The sequence below is a fragment of the Rhinoderma darwinii genome, chromosome 4 (genome assembly GCF_050947455.1).
Source record: "Rhinoderma darwinii isolate aRhiDar2 chromosome 4, aRhiDar2.hap1, whole genome shotgun sequence".
NCBI classification, from domain to species: domain Eukaryota; kingdom Metazoa; phylum Chordata; class Amphibia; order Anura; family Rhinodermatidae; genus Rhinoderma; species Rhinoderma darwinii.
Window position 1 is genome coordinate 391,815,387 of NC_134690.1, and position 26,006 is coordinate 391,841,392.

The window sequence follows — 26,006 nt, forward strand, 5'->3', positions numbered from 1 at the left end:
TATCCTCAAAATGAAAAGATCTTTTATTAGCCTTTGCTTAAGGCCCTGTTCACACAGCGTTTTTTGCAGGTGGAAAAATCCACCTCAAAATTCCTTCAGAAATTTTGAGGCAGATTTTGACCTGCCTGTAGAACATTTGTCGCGTTTTTCACTGCGTTTTCCGCCCGAGGCCACTGAGTGCTGTGGGCAAAAACTGCAGCAAAAGCACGGTCTCTGCCTCCCATTGATGTCAATGGGAGGTCAGAGACGGAAACGCCTGAAGAAAGGGCTTGTCGCTTTTTTTGTCCCGCGGGCGTTTTTCACCGCTTGCGGGGAAAAAACCACCTACGACTCCCATTAAAATCAATGGGAGGTGATATCAGGCGTTTTTTGGCGTGGTTTCCGCGTCAAAAACAGTGCCAAAATACTCAGTGTGAACTAGCCTAATGGTGAAAGAAAATGCACATTATATGTTAATTAGTAAACAACTGTTTGGAACAGAAGGATCATGTGGCCGCATCCATAGCACTTTAGCAAGTATGATGCCTTTTGTAAAGGGGGTTTTACACAGGGCATTTATTGGGAAAACGAGCGTTCATCTGCTGATCGTATTGTTTAAAAAAAGTAAATTATCATCGTTGTAGGCAGCACATCTTCCTGTGTAAACAGGGAGACACGCTGCCGACATGATAACGTATGGGGACGAGTGATCGGAGTAATGACCGTTCGTCCCTATATACTGCTCCTTGAGACAGGAGCAAACGAGCGTTGATCAACGAGCTGTCTCGTTGATCGGCGCTCGCGGCACCCGCCAAAATAGGGTGGTATAATAGGGCCTTTAGGCGAAGGGATACCTTATTGCCAATCAGAGACATACTAATTGATATTGTGCGTTCTCTTTTAGCCTAGTGAATGGGTGTGGGGGTGTAAAGGGGTGGGCTGTTTATCGGGTAGAGAACCCACTGATACATGTAACGGCCGCGGTCGCAGACCCCTTTCATCCTGCCGATGTCTTCCTCCCTGGGAAAGACAGCACATGCGGCCGTTCTGTCCTGCAGTGACCACTAGGGTTCGCGCAAGCTCATTCCCGGCCTTAAAAGGCCAGCGCGCACGCATGTTAAGAATTAACTAATTACTCCCAGATCCCTGGACTATAAAAGGGCCCTACCCTTTCACTCCTTGCCTGAGCGTTGCTTGTTTTGCTCTGTTAGTCTTGCAAATGATCCCTTAGTCGTATCCTGTTCCCAGTGTTCCCGTGCCCTGCTACCTGTATCCCGTGACCCGTGCTGTATTTGTTCCTGTGCCCTCTATAGTGTTGGAGTCGTGTTGTGCTGTTTACCACATTTGTTGTGTTACACCATGTCTGGTGTCATCTGCCACGCTTTGCATCATCTCCCGTCAAGATCCCATCTGTGCCTAAGCCGCTGCCACTGTCTGGACCATTGCAGGTACCCTTGTGCTGGACTTTGTATATACTTGGTATTCTGTTGTTTGGCCAGCTGATATCCTGCTACGGCGGTGCGGCCCAGTGGGTCCACATACCCACAGATCGTGACAATTAGTTTCTATTAGGTCATCTAGTAGAGGTCAAGAGAGAGCGAGTAAAAAAAACATTTTAAAATCGTATAGTTATATTACTAAAAAAAATATTGATAAAGCAAATAGATAAGTGAACGAATATTTGCTGCAGATTGTAGTTTCAGAATGGACCTTGTAATTTAGCCAAGCTTACGTAGCACATGAACCACCAGCAAAATATTACAGGAGGTGCTGAGAGACATGAAGTATAATATATATATATATATATATATATATATATATATATATATAAAAATTTAATAATAATTTAAAATCACATAAAAGTTATATCACTATATTGCTGACTGTAGTATCAAGTGTCCATGACATGATCCTAATCCAGGGGGCAGTGATCTGGTTCTAACCCAATTGTTCTTATCTGGGCTCAATATACAGGGTGGTTTGGTCTGGGGTCTTCATACAGGGGGATCTAGATAAAGGGGGTTCCTGGTGTGGGATCTATATACAGGGCTGAGGTCTGTATAAAAGGGGGTCTGGCCTTAAAATATCTAAAAAAAAAAATGGAGTATGGCCTGGGGTCTATAGCTTTAATTAGGGGATCGGGTTTGTGGTCTGTATTCATTTTGGGCTCTGCTGAAGGGGATCATATGGGTAGTGTATACACTGCTCACCTCTCAGACACCCTTCTTTAAAACTCCCATAGCCTTCAGTGGAGAGGGCTATGTGCATGCTCGGCCACCTCTCCTATATATAGCTTTTATAAGGAGTCAGGTGGGGTACAGGTTCTAGACTTGGGATGGGGGCCCCCACTGAATTCTTTAGCCCACGGGGCCTCCGCCAGCCTTAATCCGGCCCTGAACATACCGCCAGCGTAAAGTGAAATGATGTTTTTGGAATATATACAGTACATAACAAGAACAGCAATATAAAAAAGGATTTCCGATATGAACATAGAAAACGGTATTAACGGTGGTTTTCTGCTAATTATATTGAATTAAAATAATCCAGCATGTAACATATTCAATTACAGGTATATTTTATTACAAGGATAAAAAGATTGCACATAAAACCACAGGTGTCAAATCTTCCTGTGTAAAAACATAATTACAATCTCAATTCTAAAAACTCCTTTATTCTGCTATTTCAACACGGATCCTAAAATGGCTTTACTGCTGTGTTATGTATTAAGAGCTGTGCACATAGTGTGGCCTAATGGATGTTTGGAACGATGTTCTGCATACATTGCTGCTCCTATTAAAGTGGTTTATGAAATTACCTACCATTTGGGCTTGTGCACACGGTCATATTACGTTTCTATACAATCTCCAAGCTGTATGGAGCTGAAATACGGCACTAATAGAAGTGTAAGGGGCCATACTGTACCTGCGTAAGCCTCCGATTTCATGCAAAAGAATATCAAGGTATCCTCGATCGGATGGCGTATTATGGAGGTATTACATTGCTTCTAGGAAAAAATATTTCCGTAATATTGTGCCATACATAGGCACCATATGTTGGCACACATAGCGCCTACAGCTCTGCTGTGCACATGGAGCCTTTGAAACGAAAATATTCACTTTTTGTATATTTCCTCCGTCTTGCTGACACTAAGGGAATTAATATTGGAACATTATCAGCTTCCTAATATACGAAACCGATTTATCAATGTATTAATGCCAGTTTTCTGCTGCAAAAACACTGAAAAATAAACAGCGTTCAGGACCCATGGAGCAACCAAGACAACCAAGGTGGTCCCACAGATGCTCAATTGGGTTCAAGTCTGGTGAATTAGGGGGCCAGGGAAGTACTTACAAGTCTTGGTCATGCTCTTCCAACCACTGTCGGATATTTCTAGCCGTGTGACATGTCGCGTTGTCTTGCTGGAATATTCCATCTGCCCCAGGGAGGACAAACTGCGTGTATGGGTGGACGTGATCTGCAACGATGGATTCATACCCAAATCAGTTCAGAGTGCCTTCCACATGGAGGAGTGGGCCTAAAAAATTCCATGAAAAAAGTCCCCAGACCATAACGCTGCCTTCAAGGAATGGTTGCAGGGTGTTTGTCCTCTGATGTTTCTCATTTGACACGCCGACCTCCATCAGTTCCATAAAGCAGAAAACGTGACTCATCAAAGGGGGCAACCCTTTGCCTCCAATTCGGTGGTCCAATTCGAGTACTGCCGTGCAAATTGAAGCCTTTTTTTCCGATGCACCTTCGTTAGCTGTCTGTTTCGGAGCCCCATATGCAGTAGGGTTCACTGAACTGTTTTAGACGCACGTCTGGCAGTCCCCTGGTTGATTTTCACGGTGAGCTGCTCCACTGTAGTGTGTCGTTCAGCCCTCACGCACCTTTGTAGCCGACATTCACCTGTCACATCAATGGCACGTGGTGCTCCGCAGTTTCCATGTTGGTTATTTCCAATGGTGCCATTTGTCCACTCACGATACACTTTCACCACAGCAGCACATGAAAAGTTCACAAACGGCGCTATTTGACAAATACCGCCACCCTTGGCCTGAAAGCCAATAATCATCCCTTTTTGCAACTCTGATAAATTGGCACTTTTACCCATGGCAACAGTGAGTGATATGTGTTCAGACAGCCTATCCCACACCTTATATACCCACCAAGCCGACGACACATCACTTCCTCCATGGGCTACGCAATGCCGATGTCGAAAGTAGGAGGTGGTCATAATAATGTGACTGTGCTGTGTACGTTTTTATAACTGTTCCATTCATTATTTCTAATGTCAGACAAGCTCTTTAAGTTATTGTACTATATAAAAATGTTTGGCCCTTAATTGTTGCAAAAGGGTATTTAAATCTTAGACATTTATAGAAAATCTACAGGATATGCCATAAATGTATTATAGGTGCGGGTCCCACTTCTGGCAAAGTCACCTAACGGGATTACAAGGGTCCCGACACCAACTTTTGCTGATTCAAAGCGTTTGTCAGCATCTGATTTCCCTATTGGAAAAGTGGCAGGTAGAGAGGAGCAAATTTCCCAAAATTATTTTCGGGTCCGATTTGTTCAAACCATAAATTATTTTCTAATTCGTAGCTCGCCGATTTCTATAAAAAGTCGTGTATGACACCTCCATGTCTTCTAAGACTGCATCCAACCCATTGCAAGCTCTTTAACACAAGACGGCATTTGGAATGTCAAAATAACATCAACGTATTTGGCCATGTTTATACACACACTGTCATATCGGAACTGCTTCTGTAATTACATGGGCCAGTGACAGTGTGCCTGATAGTCCTGGAAAGTAAAAATGCAATGGCTTTTTAAAATTTTTATTCAAAAAACTGTCACTTGCACATAGTCTGAAGTATAATGGCGCTGTATAACTGCTTGACGCAGAATAATATGCTATATTTTGTAGCCTGATTATTAGCAATTAGATACCTCTATCAAATTATTGTTAATCTGACTGTATATTCTCTTCTTCTCATTATGAAACACGCTCACTGACGCTAATCCACTATCTCTATATAGTCTGTGTTTTACTCTCACTCTCTGACTGATGTCCTCTCTCTCCTCTCTGTATCCACACAAAGCAGCAGCATTTCCTGGTTGGGCTGTTTATAGTGGCTATGACTCATCTACTGAGTCATCAGTGACTCACACCTATACCACTCTTGATTGGCTGTGCTAGAGTGAGGGCTGCCTCCAAGGCATTATGGGGAAGCCAGCCGAGCAGCTGCCCGAGATCACGTCATCCTTCTTCTCTGTGTTCTTCAGGTCTGTAAAATGGCGGCTGCCAATTTGAGTGAATAGTGCAGGAGGAAAACCCGAAACTTAGAATATTCATAATGAATTTGATTTGTTAAGATTCTATTCGCTCATCTCTAGTGGCAGGCGTCTAAGGGGATTAAAGACAGAGTCGAGCGCTGAAGGGCATTTTGAATTATGGAACGCAGTTTGCAGGACCTTCGTTCCCCCAATAGGTCAGGATCCCAGAGGTCTATCTTATATCTATCGATCTATTTCATATCTAAAATGTATCTCTCATATCTATCTAATATTTATGTATCTATCTCATATCTGTCTATCTCATTTCTATGTATCTCATATTCATGTATCAATCTATCTATCTAATCATGCCTCCCAACTTTCAAGTATTGCAAAGAGGGACAACCGTAGCGCGCGTAGCGGTAATTTTTTTACTTTTTAAGCCACGCCTCTAACCCCGCCCATACACACCCGATTCAGCCCACACAGTATTATATATTGACAGTGATGCCAGGTGCTTCTCCAGGTTTGGAATCCCCAGCCAGAGCGTTGGCAACCCTGTGGCCGGAGATTCTGCTCCATGTGGTGCTCCTGATGTCACTGTCCATATATGCAAAGGTAAAGAGTGTGGGCAGCACAGCAGAACAAGATAAGCCTCCAAGGCCCAAATGGCTGCCAGACTCCAGGGAACGGACTTGTAGATCCCACAATGTCCAAATGAAAAGTATAAAAGAGAGGCGGCACTCCAAACAGATGTCAGAAAAAAGGTGGATTTATTCTCCCATCAGTGCAAAAACCAGTGTAACATTTCAGTTGCTCAATGCATCCTTTGTTAAGCATGCTTGACAAAGGATGCATTGAGCAGCTGAAACGTTGCACTGGTTTTTGCACTGATGGGAGAATAAATCCACCTTTTTTCTGACATCTGTTTGGAGTGCCGCCTCTCTTTTATACTTTTCGACTGTCCAAATACGGACAGTGTTGTTAGGGGCTTTAAGATGTCGGAATCCCCGGGCCGGAGCGCCGTCAACGCTCTGACAGGGGGATTCTGTTCCTGGAGGAGCCATTGACGTTACGGTCCATAACTGGATAGTGACGTCAAGGGATCTCCCAAGACAGGAGTCCCCGGCCAGAGAGCTTGCGCTGCTCTGGCCTGGGAACCCACAGTTGAATGCTGGAGTAGGGAACTAACGGTTCCCTGCTTCAGCATTAGATTCCACTGTATCTGCGTCATGAGGACGCAGATTCAGTTGAAACCGGGACATACCACCGGCCGCCCAGGACAGCGCCCGAATTCCAGGACTGTCCTGCTGAAAATCCAAGACGTTTAGGAGGTATGATCTAATATCGATCAGTCTGATATCTATCTATCTATCTATCTCATAACTATATATCAATATATCTATTTTACGGTCTCATATTTAGCTATCTTGTATCCATCTGTTTATTAATTGTCAATGCCTATATGGATGTGTACACTGCTTACTTTTGGGACCTCCTTCTGTCTGGAAAATGAAGATACCCTGATTAGCTGTAGATAGATAGATAGATAGATAGATAGATAGATAGATAGATAGATAGATAGATAGATAGATAGATAGATAGATAGATAGATAGATAGATAGATAGATAGATAGATAGATAGATATGAGATAGATAGATAGATAGATAGATAGATAGATAGATAGATAGATAGATAGATAGATAGATAGATAGATAGATAGATATGAGATAGATAGATAGATAGATAGATAGATAGATAGATAGATAGATAGATAGATAGATAGATAGATAGATAGGTCTAATAAATAAAATGTTTATTTTAAACTATAATAAACTAAAAAGATATACCATTGTGAAAGCATTTTTTAAATTCTAGGGGGAAAAAAAGCAGATGGAGCGTACTGCAGTGACACATTCTATCTAAAAATGGTTTGTCAGCTGTGCTTCGGATGACACTGTCAGCATGGCAACAAATCACAACACTTTGTGTGTTCAGCTGCACTCTCAACACAACAATACAGACAGCCCATGACCCCAAAGCCAAAACTCAGGTGAGCACGAGCCTGGGTTAGGGATTTGGCGCAAGGCTAAGAAAATATTGAAGAAAATCTTTCTTTTAGATAAACTCATGAGGCTATGAATAGAAACAGGGTTATGGGGCATTAATATAAGCAGACATGTTACTGGTATTTGTTTCAGTGGTAGACTCCTACAACATACCCGGTGGTAATGAACTCCAGCATCCTATGTAAGAAAAGACCTGACACCTACACAGGGGTACACAGGGAATTATTTATCTCGTAAGAATGGAACATGCTGACCTTTAAACTTGGACTGTCCATAATCAAATTTCACTTTTACTTTAGCCTCCGCAATAATACCTTGTGTAGAAGCCAACCTTCCATATGCCGATGTCATTTCTCCTCATAACAAGCCCGAATTAGAATGTAAATTAAGAGGCTGTAATATGTAATAATGTATTAGAACATACAGATGTGTCCTTCCTTTTCCAACTTTCCCCTTATCTCAACATCTCCTGAAACATAAAAGAAAACACGATTTTGCGATACTCTGTCACGAGATGTCTATGCATTTGTGTCTTTTTGTGGCCACCCAGTGGTTGGTGTGTGCATTGCAGCCTGTCAAGCGTATTGATAGCATATCACGATATTGAATTGAATTGGTTTCATGAGAAATTGAAGTCCTTAACCAAATTCAAGCAAGGCTCGACACATTTGTATGGACATCTGGACACATCTGTCACACCAGTCAGCAGAGTGACGGGGCAGAGTTCGCTTTCACCAGGCACAGTACTGTACATATGTTTGTGGCTGATAGCTGGTAATGCAGCTCAGCCCCATTAACGTGACTCGCCTGAGCTTTAGTACAAGGCCCTGCTGCCCCTATATTTATGGTGTTCTGCCTGGATAAACCATGAAATGACTGTGGCACTCCTTCATTCTATTGATCAGTGGGGGTCTCAGTGGTCAGACCATCGCTCATTATACATTGATGGCCTATGCTAGGATACTATGAAAACTTCTTTAACATGTCTGATACTTTAAATTAACCTGTTTGGCTTTTGGAACAAAATACAAAAATCTTTATTACAAACAGGTGCGGATGAACCGCCCACAATAAAAAAAGAGAAATACACAAGACAAGATAAAATATACCCCAACGAGGCGGGTAGGTAGATAATAATGTAATTAGTATAAGGGCACTAGATACAGACTAATACAGCCATTACAGAAACCAGTTGTATGCAGGTCTGCAAGTTCTACAAACCCAAGCAGTATATGCTATAAGAAAGAGTTTAACAAAACCTATAGAAACAATGCAGTTGGTGTAAAGAAATAATATTCATAACCTGAAGAGATGGAAAAAACCCAAATTACTGACCCATAGTGGAAAGATGGAATGTATAGGTGATATCCGCGCACCTCACCCTCCGAAGAATGTCTCGCGTTAGCTTCTTCCGGGACAACCACTGTGACTATATAGAACCTGAGGAAAAATGGGGAGCAGTACCCTTGACAGATTTGTCACCCCAATTTGAGAGGGTTAAAGTGCATACTTCTTGAACAAAGGACTTCCAAGATCAGGCATATATACACACGCACATTATATTATATATATATATATATATATATATATATATATATATATATATATATATATCACATTCAAACAAAATGAAACATAACGTGTATACAGGCGCAAGAACGCCTGTGACTGCAAATTTATACAGCACACAAGAAAATGGCAACAGCACACTGCGAACACTATCGCCACCTAAGCCGCTAAGTATAAATTACTGCTAAATCTACTTGCAATAGGGAGGTTCTTAGCGCATATTTTGATCAAATTGTGTGATCCCACCTGCCACGACAAGGCAACCTCTTTGAGGTGGGAATCTACGCTGCACATAGTCCCAGTTCTAGGTGTAAGCCTACGTATACTTGGGGATGGAAGGAACCAGCATTAAACTAATTAAAATCACCCAAGGCAGAATGGGAGGAGTGCAAGATCAAAATTGGAGGCAGTCACCAACCCCACATCTATGAATCACATAAACAACACAAAAGTTTGAACAGCACATTCCAACAAAATGAAACAAAACGTGTATACAGGGGCAAGAACACATATACACGTTTTGTTTTTTTGTTGGAATGTGTTGTTCAAACTTTTGTGTTTATGTGATCCATATATGTGGGGTTAGTGACTGCCTCCATTTTTGATCTTGCACTCCTCCCATTCTTCTTTGGGCGATTTTAATTAGTTTAATGCTGGTTCCTGCCATCCCCAGTAATATGTAGGCTTAGCCCTAGTTCTGGGTGTATGTGCAGCGTAGGTTCCCACCTTACAGAGGTCGCCTTGTCGTGGCAGATGGGCTCACACAATTTGATCAAAATGTGTGCTAAGAACCCCCCCTATTCTAAGTAGATTTATCAGTAATGCATATTTATTTATATTTAGTGGCTTAGGTGGCATTGGTGTTCACAGTGTGCCGTCGCCATTTTCTTATGTGCTATATATATATATATATATTTGTGTGTGTATATAGAGTGTGCACTTGTATCTTGTAAATGAAGGCCCCTGAGTGCAGTGGACTTCTAGGAATCATTATTAGCAGCAGTGAGAGCTGTTTTTCTGCAGACAGACAATTAGCATGTTGATGGTATTATTTCTCATCTCTCCGGATTTCTCATGCATGATTGGCTAAATCTCTCATTTCAGATCTTGTCCCATGTCGGTCCCCTGTGGCCCCAGCTCAGGTAATGCTGCTACATGAAGTTCTAATGTAAGTGACTGATAATGATATACATGAGCATCATTAACCACTAAAGTTTATTTCACCAAAGTGTCACAATAATGTCATTTAAAACCCAGATGACTGAATTGATCAAATAATGTAACGTCGTCACCTCATCACTTATTAAATATTGGCAGGGCCGTCCTTAGCATTTTTGGGGCCCAGAGCAAGGGTTAATGGTGAGCGCTCTTCCCTGCACTTTACAAATATCAGTACGCACTCCGACCCAAGGTATTTTTTTAACTTATGTTGTATCACTTGAGTTTCTTTCTTCTATTCTCTTCAGGTGCCAGCCAGGCCCAGTGATGACATCACACAACACTTCCTGTCTTTGTCACGTCATGTGATCTACGCGGGTGTAAGATGGTGCTGCTCTTTTCTGAGGGCCCTACAGACAGTACCACACATGATAGACACAGGACCCCAACAGACAATATTACACATGATAGGCTTAGATACAGGGCCCCCAACAAACAGTATCCACCATATTATACTTACCCAGTCATCGCTGCTGGGTCAAGTCGTCTAGTCTTCACCTCCAGTTGCAGCATTGGCTACTGATGAAAATCAGCGCCAGGACATTATCTGCGCCAGGAGGAAGCGCATCAGGTACAGCGTCAGGAGCCAGCGCTGCATCGAGGGTGAAGACCCGAAAGAAGTGGGGAGGGTAAGCTGTGGCAAATGCAGTAGATGGAACATGTGCGTCAGGGAATGGGCCCTGCTTGCCCTGCCCAAGGGACGACCCTGAATTTCAGAGTAGTAATGACAATAAAAGGGTGACCATTCTGGGAGTCAGAGATATTGCTAGTTACCATATTCAGCCAATGAACCTGCACCTTTAGAGCTCATGTACACGGTTATTTTACATCTCTGTTACATAGAGCTCCCAAAGAGGTGAATGATTTTAGGCAGTGTTGGGTACCCTCATTGTTTATGACATGGATGATGTAGAGTAGCAGTGGGCAACAGATAATAGATGTAACTGTGGCTGCTATCACTATAAACTGTAACTCATGCTCTAAAAAAAGTTACATTTCATACGGAGAAAGTTTGGCCACTCTGGATGTAAAGGTCTTTAAAGAGGTTGTCTCATGAAGACAACCCCTGTCTATGCTCCATCCGGGCAAATGGACTTTATAGAGATGGGTCCTTGTTAGGGACTCCCCTCTGAGCCAGAGCAGAAAGCCGCTTTGAGCGAGCAGTACGGGTTCTGGCGTGCCTTTTTATTACACGGGCAGACATTCACCTAAATGGCCACCATGTATTACTACATTGCCCCTGCAGAGGCCACTGCAGGGAAAATGCATGGCTGGCTGTTTGCTGGGGGTGCTGGACGTGGTACCCGAGTGATCATCTGATTCTTAAAGGGCTGGTCTCAAAGAAAACCCTTTTAATTGTTGAGATGACATATGAATAATCAAATTTTTTCAGTTTATGGATATGTAAAATAAATGGAGATGCTTGGAAAAAATTTATGCGACCCATAAAACATCCACTTCGGAAAAATTGAGTGGTCGGTATCTGTATTGCGGTTGGGGGTTGTGTGTAGTTGGGAGCTTGTTGACCTATGATGGGCCTTATGGTCTTCTTGATAAAAAAATAGTTATAGGAAAACAATCCACGCATAAAACGATACACGCATAAAACGATCCACGCATAAAACGATCCACGCATAAAACGATCCACGCATAAAACGATCCACGCATACATAACACATTATTTTCACTCGCTGATATCTTTATTATTTCGAAAAATAATCACAATTGCAATTTTCATAGGAGTTTTTTCTCGAATTCATAGAAGTTTCCAGCCACTCTGTTCCCTCACAGGTTAAGTTTCCTTTGGATTATCCACAGTGGAAAGATGACTACCTCTAAAGAGTTTTGGAAGAATAATTTTCTGCACCTTGCTAAGTAGTAGATAAGGGGACTGTCAGGGCACAGGAGAACGGATTCAGATTCGAACTGTAAGATACCGTATTGGTGCCGCACTGGGGGATTTCAACATACAAATGTGCAAATTAGATCATGAAAGCGCTGTAGAAATATCCTTTGTAAAACTTGAATAAAATGCTCAGGCCCCGGGGGTGCGTTTTAGGAGGATCTCATTTAACAGGCATATTTAGCAAAATCAGTGAATAAAAAAAAAAAACCACAGCAGCACACAAAAATATGGATTTTATTCCCAATACAGTCCTGAAAACACTGCTGAATTTATATGCAGAACCATTAGTTCAGAATTCATAAGCGCTGCGAACAAAACGTAAGCAACGGCAACGCAATTTCACACATTCATTTTTTTCTCTATTTTAGCAGTCCGACAGATGTTCGAGAACCTAAAGTTTCGGTTTTCGGATACAGAGCTCAAAATCGCTGTGCTGGGGGAGAGAATTCTAGCTGGGGTGGCGGAGTATTTAAACTAGGGCTGAGGAGGGAGGTCAATGTAGAAAAAAAAGGGGTAGCCAGGTTAGAGAGGGGTCAGACTATATTGGTGGGGGGAGAAACAGAATGTGGGGAGAGGACTGGACAACAGGATAAGGAGATCCTTTCGTTACAAAACATCAGTGTAAATAAAAAGGACCGATTAATGTCAAATCACATTTCTGATAATAAAAGTGAAAAACTGACAGGCAAGTTAAAGTGTATGTTCACAAATGCCAGAAGTCTAGCAAGTAAAATGGGGGAGCTGGAGGCCTTGATACTGGAAGAAAATATAGATATAGTTGGTGTTGCTGAAACATGGCTGGACTCTTCACATGACTGGGCTGTAAATCTACAGGGTTTTACACTTTTTCGTAAAGACAGGACAAATAGGAAAGGTGGTGGTGTATGTCTGTATGTGAGAAGTGATATGAAGGCGAGTGTGAAAGAGACAATAGTGGGTGAAGACTGTGAGGAGGTTGAAACCTTGTGGGTGGAACTAGAAAGGGAGGTAAACACTGAAAAAATTACTTTTGGTGTAATCTATAGACCCCCCAATATAACTGAGGAGATGGAAGTTCAAATATATAAACAGATGGAGCGGGCTGCACAGGCGGGTACTGTAGTGATAATGGGAGATTTTAATTTCCGGGATATTAATTGGTGTCATGGTTCGGCTTCAACTGCAAAGGGGAGACATTTCCTCAACCTGTTGCAGGAAAATTTTATGGGCCAGTTTGTGGAAGACCCGACTAGAGGTGAAGCTCTGTTGGATCTGGTCATTTCTAATAATGCAGATCTTGTTGGGAATGTCAATGTTCGTGAAAACCTCGGTAACAGTGATCACAATATAGTTACATTTTACCTATACTGTAAAAAACAAATGCAGGCTGGGAGGGCAAAAACATTTAATTTTAAGAAAGCCAATTTCCCCAGGATGAGGGCTGCAATTCAGGATATGGACTGGGAAGAACTAATGTCAAATAATGGGACAAATGATAAATGGGAGATTTTCAAATCTACTTTGAGTTATTATAGTGCAAAATTTATTCCTACAGGTAATAAGTATAAACGACTCAAATTAAACCCCACATGGCTTACACCTTCTGTGAAAGGGGCAATACATGACAAAAAAAGGGCATTTAAAAAATACAAATCTGAGGGTACAGCTGTAGCCTTTGTAAAATATAAAGAGCTTAATAAAATCTGTAAAAATGTAATAAAATTAGCAAAAATACAAAATGAAAGGCAGGTGGCCAAGGATAGTAAAACAAATCCCAAAAAAATTCTTCAAGTATATAAATGCAAAAAAGCCAAGGTCTGAACATGTAGGACCCCTAGATAATGGTAATGGGGAGTTGATCACAGGGGATCAAGAGAAGGCAGAGTTACTAAATGGGTTCTTTAGCTCTGTATATACAACTGAAGAAAGAGCAGCTGATGTAGCCGGTGCCAGTGCTGTTAATATATCAGTTGATATACTGAATTGGATGAATGTAGAGATGGTCCAAGCTAAATTAAATAAAATAAATGTGCACAAGGCTCCGGGACCAGATGGGTTACACCCTAGAATTCTTAAAGAGCTTAGTTCAGTTATTTCTGTCCCCCTTTTCATAATATTCAGAGAATCTCTAGTGACTGGTATAGTGCCAAGGGACTGGCGCAGGGCAAATGTGGTGCCTATTTTCAAAAAGGGCTCTAGGTCTTCCCCGGGTAATTATAGACCAGTAAGCTTAACATCCATCGTGGGGAAAATGTTTGAGGGGCTATTGAGGGACTATATACAGGATTATGTGACAATAAATAGCATTATAAGTGACAGCCAGCATGGTTTTACTAAGGACAGAAGTTGTCAAACTAACCTAATCTGTTTTTATGAAGAGGTAAGCAGAAGTCTAGACAGAGGGGCCGCTATGGATTTAGTGTTTTTGGACTTTGCAAAGGCATTTGACACTGTCCCCCATAGACGCCTAATGAGTAAATTACGGACTATAGGTTTAGAAAATATAGTTTGTAATTGGATTGAGAATTGGCTCAAGGACCGTATCCAGAGAGTTGTGGTCAATGATTCCTTCTCTGAATGGTCACCGGTTATAAGTGGTGTACCCCAGGGTTCAGTGCTGGGACCACTATTATTCAACTTATTTATTAATGATATAGAGGATGGGATTAATAGCACTATTTCTATTTTTGCAGATGACACCAAGCTATGTAATATAGTTCAGACTATGGAAGATGTTTGTGAATTGCAGGCAGATTTAAACAAACTAAGTGTTTGGGCGTCCACTTGGCAAATGAAGTTTAATGTAGATAAATGTAAAGTTATGCATCTGGGTACCAACAACCTGCATGCATCATATGTCCTAGGGGGAGCTACACTGGCGGATTCACTTGTTGAGAAGGATCTGGGTGTTCTTGTAAATCATAAACTCAATAACAGCATGCAGTGTCAATCAGCTGCTTCAAAGGCCAGCAAGATATTGTCGTGTATTAAAAGAGGCATGGACTCGCGGGACAGAGATGTAATATTGCCACTTTACAAAGCATTAGTGAGGCCTCATCTAGAATATGCAGTCCAGTTCTGGGCTCCAGTTCATAGAAAGGATGCCCTGGAGTTGGAAAAAATACAAAGAAGAGCAACGAAGCTAATAAGGGGCATGGAGAATCTAAGTTATGAGGAAAGATTGAAAGAATTAAACCTATTTAGCCTTGAAAAAAGACGACTAAGGGGGGACATGATTAACTTATATAAATATATTAATGGCACATACAAAAAATATGGTGAAATCCTGTTCCATGTAAAACCCCCTCAAAAAACAAGGGGGCACTCCCTCCGTCTGGAGAAAAAAAGGTTCAAGCTGCAGAGGCGACAAGCCTTCTTTACCTTGAGAACTGTGAATCTATGGAATAGTCTACCGCAGGAGCTGGTCACAGCAGGGACAGTAGATGGCTTTAAAAAAGGGTTAGATAATTTCCTAGAACAAAAAAATATTAGCTCCTATGTGTAGAAATTTTTCCTTCCCTTTTCCCTTCCCTTGGTTGGACCTGATGGACATGTGTCTTTTTTCAGCCGTACTAACTATGTAACTATGTAACTAACCCTTTCCTGCCGCAGACATTTTCATTTCCGTTTTTTCCCTCCCCGCATTTTAAAAACAATAACTTTTTTATTCTTACGTCGATATATAGCCATATGAGGGCTTGTTTTTTGTAGGACGAGGTGTGGTTTGCCACAAAAACTTTTATCGTACCATATAATGTACTGGGAAACTGCAAAAGAAAAAATATTTTGTGGGGTGGAATAGGAAAAAAAAACGCGATTTCTCAATGTTTTTTTTTTTTTACTTTATTTCATCGGCATTCGCTATGCGGTAAAAAAAGGGCAAGATAACTTTATTCTACTGGTCGATGCGATTACGCTAAATTTATATTGTTTTTTAAATGTTTTACTACTTTTACAAAGAAAAAACTAATTGTTAAAGAAAAAAGGATTATTTTTTGTCGCCATATTCTGAAAGCCATAACTTTTTTATTTTTCTGTCGATTGAGCGGTGTGCGGTCTTGTCATTTTTGGTATGAGCCGTAGTATTTATTAGCAGCATTTAATCACTTTTTATTCCATGTTTTGTGGGAAGCGAGGTCACCAAAAAACAGCATTTTTTTTAATTTTTCGTTATTCACCGTGCGGGTTGAATAAAGTTATATTGTAATAGTTCAGAATTTTTATGGCTGCGGCGATACCAATTATGTTCATTTTGTCGTTTTAGGGGGTTTTTTTTACATTACATTAGGCAATGGAAAAACCTTTTTTTTTTTAACTTTTAATATTTTTTCTTATGTACAGAAAAACTTTAACAGATTTTTTTTTTATAGAGATTGTTGGATTGCAGTATATTCTGTTATATGTATTGCAATTTACTAGCTTGTACAAACCCCTGCATCTGACAGAGCTTAATAGGAGCATAAAGATGGCAGACCTGGGGGCCTTCAGTAAGCCCCAGACTACCATGAAAACCATCGGAAACCCGCGATCGCATCACAGGGGGGTGATTGGCTGACAGAGGGGTCTGCCCCCTCTTTCTAATGGCTTAAATGTCACGGTCGCTATTGACCACAGCATCTAAGTGGTTAAAGAGCTGGAATCGGAGTTACCTCCGATCCCAGACATTGCAGTAAAGAGATGGTTGTAACATACAGCCGAAACCCACTGAGTATGGGGCAAGCTTGGCCTTCTTGGCTATGACGTAACTGTATATCAAATGATGCAAAGGACTAAATTATAAAATTCTGTCTGTCTGTAGCCACCACTAGGGGGAGCATACCGCATAGAGACTTATTGAGCTCAATACAAGCTATATAAATCAGTCATCAATCAGCTCCCTCTAGGGGTAGCTTTGGGCACTCAGAATTTTATCATTTAACTCCAAAGATGTGTGGAGGAAAGCTGGAGATCTGGAGCACTGTATCAGAAAACTGAGCTGCAACTCTACGGCTCTGTTCACACATGCGTCGAGACTTTTCATAATGGAAGCCCCGATGCCCTGCTGGATCCAAAGTACGACAAATACCACGGGAACCCGACAGGCCCCATTGACTTACAATAGAATTTGTGAGGTTCTGGCGTGGTGTCTCGACATCAAACAAAAATTGCTGCTTACCAAACATTTCATGAAGAATTATTTTAAGTCCAATAATTCGTACTGTACATTTTAGTCTAGAAGTATGTCTGAAAAACAAGTCACTTTTTTGAATGTCCTACCTTTGATGAGTACAGTACACTTTCTAAATTTCTTCTTCAATGACCATGTCCTTATAAACTCCTCAAAATGAATTCCAGTTCTGAAAAAAAAAAAAAAGAATTGTATTTACAGTACAAGAAATGCGAATAACCAGCAACAATTGAGGGTAAATTATTTGTGTTTTATTTGCTCCTTTAGGCTGGGTTAACGCTGCAGAATTTCCGCAACGGAATTAAGTGCAGGAAATCCGCAGCATTTACAGTAGCAGCAAAGTGGATGAGATTTAAAAAATCTCATGCCCACATTGCGGAAAAAACCTGCAGAGTAAACGCAAATAAATTGACCTGCGTTGCGGAATTTAAATCCGCTACATGTCAATTTATGCTGCGTTTTCGTTGCTTTTCCGTTGCGGCTATCCCCATAGAAATCAATAGGAATGCAAAACCCACGACAGAAAAGAAAGCCAGTATTGCAACTTTTGCGGTGGAATCAGAGCGATTTCCGCCGCAAAAATCGCAACTCAGGTAAAGAAAAAATTAATCCTAGTTACCCAGAATTCTCTCCTTCTTCCTGCAGTCCGGCCTCCTAGGATGACGTGGTATCCAATGTGACCGCTGCAGCCAATCACAGGCTGAAGCATCACATGGCCTTCAATGTCAACTAAGGAGGCTGGACTACGCGCAGAGAAGAGGGAGGTAAGTATGAACGCCTTTTTTTTTCCACAGCACTGCTTTACGCAGCGGAAATTCCAGTTGAAAAAATGCATGTGGTGCGGTTTTTCAGACGGAAGGTGCACAGTTTTACGCAGTGCATCCAACCCCTGGGAAACCGGCCGAAGGCTAAATGAACACGTTGCAGAATTTTGTGCAGAACATCTGCATTAAAACCACAGGTAAATAGTTCCGCAGGTAAAATCCGCACCCAATAGTGCGTTATTTTTATGCGTTTTTAGGTGAAATTTATACATTTTGATTTGATAATAGATGTGTTTTTATGCCACGGATCTGGGTGCATTTTCTGTTAAAACTTGTCAGATACTATTCGCAAGCGGAAACGCAAGATAAATTGACATGCTGCAGATTTTAAAACACGCACTGCAGGTCAATTGACGTGCAGAAGAAAAACGCAATGTGTAGATGAGATTTCTTGAAATCTCATTTACATTGCTGGTCTTGTATTACACTGCGGATTTGGCGCACGAAAATACACCCGGAAAATCTGCACGTAATACGTGTTGTGTGCATTTGGCCTGAACCTACAAGAAACACAGAATATCTTACCCATATTGGTTAGAAAACATACGGATTTATAATATGGCGCACATTGGCTTCCAGTAATTAAGACAGGCATATCCTGCACCAGTCTAAGTAAAGCAAATATTTTAAATGATTTGCGCCAAAATTATTGGAAGGTGTACGTCTCTTAATAAACTTTTTGAACTCGGACAAATAAAAAAATTAAATCTATGCCTGCTATGATATGATATAGGTTTGCATTAAATTTGCGTCACTTTCACTCGGTTTGCTTTATAAATGTGGTTAAAATAAGTCTTCTTGTAGACCACGGTCACCATTCTCCTAAATTTTCAAATTTGGCAATAGAAGAGAAATTTTGCATATTGTAACACAAATTTCTCACACGTCCCCGTTTGTATTTTTTTGCCGTACTTCACATTTACTTGATGCAGTTGATGCAAGTTTTGGTGTCGTCAATGGAATTCCATGGGTCCAAAACTTTACCTCATAATCCTAAGGATATGTGCACACACACTAATTACGTCCGTAATTGACGGACGTATTTCGGCTGCAAGTACCGGACCGAACACAGTGCAGGGAGCCGGGCTCCTAGCATCATACTTATGTACGATGCTAGGAGTCCCTGCCTCTCCGTGGAACTGCTGTCCTGTACTGAAAACATGATTACAGTACGGGACAGTTGTCCTGCAGCGAGGCAGGGACTCCTAGCATCGTACATAAGTATGATGCTAGGAGCCCGGCTCCCTGCACTGTGTTCGGTCCGGTACTTGCGGACGAAATTCGTCCGTCAATTACGGACGTAATTAGTGTGTGTGCACATACCCTAAAAATGAAAATAAAAAACAATGGTATGCCATATTAGGGAGGTATTCTTCTAGGGGAGAATATGTTGCCCCAAGGAGGTGCCATACAGAGTGCTTATGGTCCGCAACGCTACGTACACTGACCCGATCACGCAGCCGAACAAATTGTGTGAAAAAGTTTGTGCAAAATAGTTTGAATGAGACAATAGGATTTTCCACTTCTTTAAACTGGGCGCATCTTATAAAAATACAGAACATGGAGAAAAAAAAAATCTTAAAAAATATGATAATTTTATCTGCATATAAACCATTTCGAGCTTGTATTATGTTATCACATGAAAGGTAAGAATTCGTTATCCATCAAAATAGCCATATTATCTCTAGATGGATGGCAGCCTTTAGCTCTCGTTGCACTAAACTTCCATGAAGTCAATGAAAACTCCAGCAACGTTTTGCTGGCCATATTCATGAGATAGCGACTCAACCATAAACACACGCATGCTCCACACAAGAGTCCATATTTATTTCAATGGTAATAGAGGAATAAGCCGCAGCCAAACACCTGTCACATGAACAAAGTATCAGGCATGTTAAAATCCAACATGCCCGATCCTTCTCTCCCCAGACACCGGCCGTAGGTAAACAGTCAGGAGACCCCCATATACATTAGATCGTCCGGCGATCCCATCCATTTGGTGGGTTTGGCTAACTTCTTATTCATGTATATGACCAGCCTGAGTCTGGAGATTTAAAGAAATGCATGGAGCTCATAGGATCGCCAGTGCCCCTTTAGTGATCAGTGGGGTTCCAATTCAAGGATCCCCACCAATAAAAAGGTTTGACTTGAGATGTGAGTCAGTGAACAGTTGCCTTTCGCTAACCGGCATTGGCCACATATAAAAGGCAGTGGAGGCTGGAATCTGAATCTGTATTTCAGCCTTGTAGCCTTCATTGTCTTATATGATGCAAATATGGTTCCGTAATTGGAAATTCACCCGTCAATGGAAAGTAGATTTCCAGATTTTTTTCTACTTTTGACATTAAAGGGGTTGTCCGGGCATTTTTTAATTGATGACCTATTCTTAGGTTAGGTCATCAATATCAGATCGGTGAGGGTCCGACTCCCGGCACATCGGCCCATCAGCTGGCTGAAGGGGCCCTGTAATGTTCACTAGGCACAGCGCCGTACACATCGGTAGCGTTTGTTCCTTGGATTGCAGCAGAGTCCCATTCACTTGAATGGAACTGAAACTGCAATCCCAGACACAGCCACTATGAATATATACGGCGCTGTACCTGTAAAACTAGGAAAAGGCTGCAGCAAAGATATCCGCGGCCCCATCAATCAACTCATTGTGGGGGTGCCGGGAGTCGGACCACCGCCAATCTGATATTGATGATCTATCCTAAGGATAGGCTATAAATAAAAAATGCCCTGACAACCCTTGTAAAGTCAAGTGGATACCATTAGTAGCGCTATACATTTTAAGTACTTAAAAAAAAAAAAAAATAAATCTTCAATTATTTACATAACTGAATTCAAAATTTCTCTGGTTGCCCTTGGAAACAGTCAACAGTTTAGCTCCACCCTTCAGTCAGACATGTCATATATAAATGCATAATTATGATCTGAGCTCCCATAAAGGCACTGCTGCCTGATAAACTGGATACCCACAAAAATTAATGGATCCTTATAGTCATTTATATCCTGTACACTGCTGTTACCCTGTTATACCTGCTCATCACTATCTGTTTATTTGTGACCCCTCTGTACCTCCACTGGCTTGCTACCTTCTACATTTACTGACCTCACAAATTTTGACCTTGCTATTTGTTTGTGCCCCTTCTATACTGCATTTGGTCTTCTCCATTCTTTCGGACAATGTTTTAACAATTTTTTTGGCAAAGTATCTGTCTGTTTCATTCTAACTACGCTGGTGGGCTACGAAATCTCCATTGCTACTTTCAACCACCTGCACCTGTTCTACCTACCTTGTTTCCGGTTATGATTATCCCCCAAAAAAATCAATAGTCAAATAACCAAATGCCCTGAAGTCCTGGAGCCAGCAGTGTATGTAAACCCTAACCGAAATCGTGAGAAAAGGGGATCCTTTAAGTGGATTTTGCAATCCCATTTAATTTCTCCTATGGGTATCTTCAAACCAGTTTTTTCACAAAATCATAGTAATTACAAAGTTACTGTAATTTTTCCAAAGAATTTTCTCTTAAAGGCTATGTCCACCTTTGAAATAGTTTTTATTTTTTATTTTTTTTTAAATAAAATGTGTATCATTGTGATTGGTGCAGCTTTCAAAATACTTTTTATTCAAAATTATTTTTACTTTGGGATACAGCTGCTTTGTATCCTGCATACTGAGCAGCTGTATCGTGCGCTGAGACCTGAATCCGGCAGGTTCGCGGGATTGACAAGTTCAGTGACAGCGGGATCGAGCGGTTACCAATCACATCGAAGTTCATAACTTAGATGTGATCGATTTTCTGACACATAGGACCTACTGTCACTGAACTTGTCAATCCCGCGGAACTGACCGATTCAGGTACAGAATACAAAGCAGCTGTATCTCAAAAAGTAAAAGTAACTTTTAATAAAAAGTATTTTGAAAGTTTCACAAAACACACGGATACACACACACACATATATATATATATATATAAAAAGGTGTACATAGCCTTTAAAGAGAGAGGAATTACATTGCAACAAAAGGTTGCATAAAACAAGTATAACACGTGTAGCATTGAACGTAATCTGCACCAAAATGACAATCAACTCTGTGTGAGCCGAGCTCTTTGTAATTGTGCCAAAGACGACAGATTATGTTCTGGAAGCAAAGCAAACCAAAGTGGCCATTTGGACTGTTTTCTGGCTGAAATATCCAATTTCCATCTGTAAACTGCCACTACGTAGTACATAAAATCCAGATCTCACACCATCAACCACATATGACGATGAGAAATCTCAGTCTCTAAAATACCGCCTTAAAAAAGACCTGCTAAATAAAACAAAAATCGGAAAAAGCAGGCAAAATCAGTTAAGCTTCAATTTAGCTAATTACATCCCCCCCCCCCCACATAGGAGATATAATTACATGAAACAAAACAAATAAAGTCCAAAAAGCTTGATAGAAATGAATACGGTCTGAGAAGAGAAGAAAAGAAGAAAAGAAATCGCTGTCCTCCTTCAGTTCTGCCGTTACGCAGACCCCTACTGAGATGAGTGGCGAGTTTGGAGAGCGCCAACACATTCCGATAAACAAGTACACATTTAAGACATGATGCAAAAATAAAAAAAAATAAAAAAAAAATTGGAGAAATAATTGCAGCCGTTGTTTAAAGCCATTTGTGCGTGCTATTAGTTTTCATTAAGCTGTCAGAACACCATTATATCCTAATTTAGACTGTGGCTTTTAATGCTCACTTGAAGATAACACGAGTCTTGTTTTTCTGTTTGAGGTTCCGGCTTTGCTCTGCTCAAACCATAAGTGCTCAAAGCTTTGACGTGATTAATAGCCGAGCGTCTCCATTTAAATACAGCCCATGTTTCCAATTTTCTTTCTCGGACTTACTTTTCCCTGCTTTATGCAGCGGCTGAACCATTGCAGAAACCAGCGTCTCCGTATTTCAAATTTACATTCAGGTTGTCGGAGATTAGAAAAAAAAAAAACGGTCAGCCATTTCTTCAGAAACAGCGCCACCTCTGGTCCATTGGCAAGTCCTGGTATTGCAGCTCAGCACCATTCACTTGAATAAGAATGAACTGCAATACCGGTCATGGCCCAAACACCAAAGTGGCGCTTTTTCTGGGTGGGGAGCAGACCCTTTAACCCAATTAATAGCCGTCTGTAGCATTTTTTTTTTATCACTGTGCATAGAGAGATCTGCCAAATCAGTGGGTGGGGGGTGCCCCCAGCTCATGAACTCCTCAGACTCCAAGTTCACCATTTTCACCACGAGTTGTAGCCAAACTAAACCACATTCACACATAAAAGACACACCACTGAAACCATCGTGTCGGTATCTACTTAATGCTGCTTTCAGTAAGATGGGAATGAAGTAGTAGACCAGTTCGCTTTAAAGAGATTGTCTGGTTTAGAAATCCCATTTCAGATAACCTATTAAGAAATAGATGGGTGACCCCCATTTAGGACTCCCATCTACTAACCAAAGTGGATAGAAATGACCAGGATCCCTCTAGAGGACCTGGCATGTATGTTCATTACATAGATAGCCTATGGATTATAAAATAACCTGTGTAATGCTTTATCTCCCCTGTGGTGGCGCTGCAGGAATATTGAACACTTGCTGCTAGACTCTCCCACAGATTACAGCTGATTGCCGGTGGTCCCAGCCGCTGGATACCCTGTGATTATTTTTAGGAACCCCTTCTATTACCCTCTTCCCGAATTTATATGGTGGAGGCCGGGAGGTAAAGTATGGCGTGGGCTCACAGCCTGAGCCCGCTTCATACGTTGCGTGTGATAGCTATATCTTACAGCCAACACTTCACTGCTACGAGTGGGATCCCACTCATTTAACCCCTTTGTTGCCACAGTCAATAAGGATTGCGGCATCTAAGCCATTATAAAGAGGGGGTGGTTCCCACGCGACACAATTACGGGGTGCTGATGGTTGCCATGGCAGCCCGTTAGGAAAGCCCCCAGGTCTGCTATTTATGTACTCCCATTAAGCTGTGCCGGAGCCTGTAAGAATCACGGTATATTACAAGATAATTGTTTTCCAGTATATTGGGCAAGCGATCCAGCAATCGCTGGTTCAAGTCCCCTAGGGAGAAAAAAAAAGTGAAATACAGTTATATATACTAGTATACTGGACAAAATATATATATATATATATATATATATATATATATATATATATATATATATATATATATATATATATATATATATATAGTTAAAACAATCCTCTTTTTCCATTTTCCCCCAAAAGTTATGTCATAACAAATTTAACATAACTAGTATTGCTCCGTTCGTAAAAGTCTTAAGCAAAAAGGAAAAAACGAAAAATGGCTGCTGGGGGATCGGGTTAAAAGAGGATTGTCCTAAGAGGACCACCACTTGAAAGAGCCTTGTTCTGAAATGCTCCCGAGGTCCTGTAACAGCGCTTCTGGGTCCATCTGTGGCAATTAAAACTGGTCAGTGCTCTTTTCCCACAAAACTGGTACGGCTAATATTTGGGAAGACAAATTGTAGAAGTGAAATGGAATCAATCATAAAATATTGATTGGTGGGATCCGAATGGTGAGATCCCCACCTATGGATTTAATTAATTTTAGTCGGGAGAGATCACACATGTGAGGTCTGCTCTCCCCTATCGGGATTAAAACTAGCCTTCTCCCGGTTCGGTGTGGGTCCCAGTACTCGGACTCCAACCAATCAATTTTTTTTGAGGCCCAACCTATTAGTGGTTCCTTAAAGAGATTGTCCAGGCACGGACAACTGATTGTCTATCCACAGGATAGGTCATCAGTATATGATCGGTGGGGGTCCGGCACCCGGACCTGATCAGCTGCTCCGGCTGCCTCCGGGCACCGGATATCCATGCCAGAAGAAGTTGGCTCTGGTCACGGAATAGGGACTGAGCTGGAGTACTATAGTATTCAAGTGAATAGGAGCAGAGTTGCTGTTCTGCAGCACGGCCACAATGCAGTAGTCGGAGCCATCTGCTTCCGGCTCCGAATACTGCATACCCTACATAACATCAGGCGCCCGGAGGCAGCCGGAGCAGCTGATCGGTGCGGGGTCCGGGTGTCTGATCTCCACCGATCATATACTGATGACCTATCCTGTGGATAGGTCATTAGTTATCCGTGCCGGGACAACTTCTTTAAGGATTATGATGGAAAATTCCTTATAATGTGATATGCAGGCTATCCTATAAAATAACCTATTATTAAAGTGAACTGAAGGCGCACAAAAAAAAATGGCACAAGGATACAGTATGATACAACTATGTTTACGGAGCCTTAAAACTCCTTGTAAGAGAGCTGTAACGTAAATCGGAAAAACGGCTTTCGGAAATCTCAAGCAAAACTTTCGAGAAAAAGGCATTCACAATGTAAGATTTAGTCTTCAAATTATTCTGTCAGTCTTATGACAATTTAATTATATTTTTTTATCTTGTGTTTCTTTATTCAGTTTAGGTAGCAATGTCTCGTCAATATCTTATTCAGGTGTAGCATGAAAAGTCTAACAATCCTGGGCTGGCAGCCAAGCTTGCATCTGACTGACGCTTGCTTAACTGTGCAAAGATTTGCTCCGCTTCAAAAAGGAACTTGCCTACACTAGAACCAGTAGTGACAGCGAAGGTGTGGGGCTGAATTTTAACAAAGCTGTCTCCAGCATGTGCTCAGAGAGGCGGAACCGGCACTTAAACTCCACGCGAAAAGACTTCAATCTTCTTCTAGCGCCTAATTTGCCTTAGATGCAAACTCAAAGAGTTTTCATAAAAGCAGATCATTAGCAGATCCACAACCGCAATATATTGTTGTCATTTTATCCCAAAGAGCATTCATGTCGCCTTATAAAGAAGACTTGCGGCTATTAACGGAGATAATAAAGGGATGAATTGAGCTTTCTAAATATGAATTAGATGCATATGATAAATATAAATGATACTGTATCTAACCAAGCGCCGTCTTTAAAACGCCACTATATCTACCGTGCCGT

The 26,006-nt window shown here is 41.3% G+C and overlaps 1 protein-coding gene across 1 annotated transcript in view; it reads right to left on the reverse strand.

The window, feature by feature from the left end:
* The window catches only part of ESRRG (estrogen related receptor gamma), a 660,741-nt gene that overhangs the window by 292,255 nt on the left and 342,480 nt on the right, over positions 1–26,006 (reverse strand). Inside the window, exon 4 of the mRNA XM_075863340.1 lies at positions 17,261–17,340. The gene's annotated coding sequence lies outside the window, so the exon portion shown is untranslated. The remainder of the gene's footprint in view (positions 1–17,260; positions 17,341–26,006) is intronic.